Source organism: Schistosoma mansoni, chromosome W, assembly GCF_000237925.1.
Source record: "Schistosoma mansoni strain Puerto Rico chromosome W, complete genome".
NCBI classification, from domain to species: domain Eukaryota; kingdom Metazoa; phylum Platyhelminthes; class Trematoda; order Strigeidida; family Schistosomatidae; genus Schistosoma; species Schistosoma mansoni.
In genome coordinates, this window is record NC_031502.1 from 57,765,273 (window position 1) to 57,768,469 (window position 3,197).

Below are 3,197 nucleotides of genomic sequence, written 5' to 3' on the forward strand. Positions count from 1 at the left end.
ACGTAACTGTTTCTATATTTGAAACATTTCATCTTGAAGTGGCGATTGAGGGGGGTGAGGTTACACAGTAACAGAATTATCTTCACTGTCATTAAATTCACTCATTTACATTTTTTAAATCAAATCAAATATCAGGGTTTTTTTTAATTTTTTTTTTTGGTTTTAGTCTTTCATTATGAGTTGATTTATTTTTATAATTAGAAACTGTATATCTTCTGTATATTTTCAGAATGAGGGTTTTTGAAAACTTTAATAATCTAATTCAATCAATTCACGACATTACGCTGCAGTGCTCACGATGTGCTTCACTATGTGTTTCAAGGAGTTCTAATAAGTAGACGTGACCAGTAGAGACAAATCGTGTCTGTTGTGAGGTATTTACTCACTAAAGACAATGGTGGACGGGAGCGCAATGTCATGGATTTCCGCAATTTCTAGTAAGAAACCGTGACCAGTGTGAGGCAGTTATCCAGTTCAAAAAATAGATGAAAAGTTGCACATAACTATAGGTTTACTGAAGTTAGACGTCAACGCCGTTAGATGACGGTCCAATGGTCTACAGGTCAGGCGTAAGCGCGCTGGACCGAAGGTCCTGGTTTCAAGTCCTGAGTGCCAGATCGTGGATGAGCACTGTTGAGGAGTTCCATACTAAAACGAAACGGCCATTCAGTGCTTCCAAGTTTTCAATGAAGGTCTAGCTTAAATCGACTCGTGAATTCAACCACTAATTTGTATTTTGTTTAAAAATGAATATATTCCTCAGTAAAAATTAAATGACTAGTGTTTTTTTTTAATAAAATCTATCATCCAGCATTATTTGAAAATCGCTATATAAATGTAAATATGTTAAAGTGATAGACGATAGACAAAATTTGATGAATACATTTAAATGGATTTCCTGTCAGATGTTTCGAGAACAACAACTCAATCATACTTCATTGAGAAACTTTGGAAGATGTGGAATCTTTCACGTATCTATGAACAAGGAGGATCGGATGCGGACATAAAGGAGAGAATTTTCAAAATAAGGACCACATTCCTACAATTGAGCAACATATGCAACTCAAACAAACACAACTGTCTGTCAACCAATAATAAAGTCACAATCTTCTGCATGAACGTGAACACAGTCAGTCATACTGTATAGAGTGAGCTGAAACTTCCTTCCACAACTACCACAATCATCATTAAAACGGTACAAATATTCTTGAAGAGTTTTCCGTACAAGAAACTCAATTTGCGTGGTTGGACGGAAACCATCATCGACAGCCTACAACAACACTACAACACTACACAGGAGTCACATTACTATCGGTACCGGGAAAACTTATCAACAGAGTGTTGCTCCACACGATGGAAGGTTAACTAGACCCGATAGCTTTCACATCAACAGATCGGATTCCGTAAGCATCGATCATGCACAGACGAAATCGTCACAATACGGATCATCATTGAACATGCAATTGAATGCAACTCGTCATTATATATATCAACTTCCTTGATTATGAGAAATCATTCGACAGTGTGGAAATTTCTTCGACACAATGGAGTGAGTATCTGAGAAGATCGTCACTACCATATGGAATTAATACAATGCACTACACAACAAAGTCATGCATGAAGGTCAGCTGATAGACACATCGGAAGTGAACAACGGAGTTAGACAAGGCTGTTTACTCTCTCCAATTCTCATTCTTCTGTTAGTTTACTGCATTACAACGGACATCTCGGAATAAACTAGACTATTTAGACTTTATAGATGAATAGCAAGCAACTGGAAACAACTGGAAATGACAGAGTTGGATGGAGAATGCTAGCGACTGACCTATGCTCTTTCGATGATGGATAACAGGCGTAAGTAAGTAAGTAAGCAAGTACATATTAATGTTAATTCATATTGAGATACTAAGTATTTCCAATTGTTATTATTTTTTATTTTGTTTTAACATATCAATCCATTTGTAAATATCAATTCATAAACACAAATGTAATGAAGTGAAAAAAAAATTTTTTTGGCTAAAAATAAAACTTTTTTTTCTTGTATTTTATAAAAAACAAAAACTTCTTCAGAAAGATTGAATAGAAAGGGGGACGGAGGGGGAGGGCAAATTAAAATAAATTAACAATGTAAATAAATCAAAAATAGAAGTGTTTTTTAAATGTTTATTATTTTTCTTCTAATTGAATAAAATAAATTTATTTTAGTGAAGAAAAAAATCAATATAGAATAAAGATAAACAATGTTCTGCAAAGATGGATAGTTACTAGCAGTAGAATGCAGTAGAACGCGAGTTTCCTCCTATTTGGGACTGGTAAGCTGGATGTATCTGCATTTCAGGGTTGATGTTCACTCTGGGACTCGAACCCAGTAGCTTTCGCTTCAAACGCTATCGCGTTATTTACTCAGTCACTGAGTCCTGATAAAGAGACTGATCAATTGCAGTCCTAAAACATCAATGGGAAGATTCAAACAAACAATACTAAGTGAATTTAAACTTCACCACATTACACAAGCAAGTGGCTATCAGGACTCAGTAGCTGAGTGGACAACGCGATGGCGTTTGAAGCAAACAGTACTGGGTTCGAGTCCCAGAGTGAACATCAATCCTGAAATGCAGGTACATCCAGCTTACCGGTCCCAGATAGGACGAAACGCGCGTCAAACTGGATTCCACTGCTACCCACCATCCATCTTTGCTTACCATGCTTGTGAATTTAGGCTATATCGAGGCAATACGCACAGTATGCACATATGCTAATTAGCGACTGACCAGTTGCAGTCCTAAAACATCGATGGGAAGAATCAAACAAACAATACTAAGTGAATATGAACAATGATCATTTTAAATTCCAAAAATGTTTTTGTTGTCATAATTACTATTATAGTGTAGTGCTGTGCTTTGCTAATCTGTGACATCGATAACCGTTATAATACAAATCTTAAAGGTGAATGAAATCAGAAGGCAAAGAGAAGCGGCGACTACAGTTTATTATCAAATAACGCAGCCAGAATGCTACAGGTATATAAGCAAAAAACAGCGAGCGCAAGCAAATACATAGGCAATTTATAGTCAAATTGTATAATGGAGCAGCAAAACAAAACAAAGGTTAGTAGTAGGATTGGAGTGCATATGTATATGGGGAGAAGGATGAGTCAACGAATAATAGTTAAGCAATCAACAATTTGGCTAGAGTGT

The 3,197-nt window shown here is 36.1% G+C and overlaps 1 non-coding gene across 1 annotated transcript; it reads left to right on the forward strand.

Annotated features, from left to right (window-relative positions):
• The first annotated feature begins 2,531 nt into the window (after positions 1–2,531).
• On the forward strand, positions 2,532–2,598 carry Smp_tRNA_00045_Gln_TTG.1.1. Its single transcript has one exon. It is a non-coding gene (tRNA).
• The last annotated feature ends 599 nt before the right edge of the window (positions 2,599–3,197 follow it).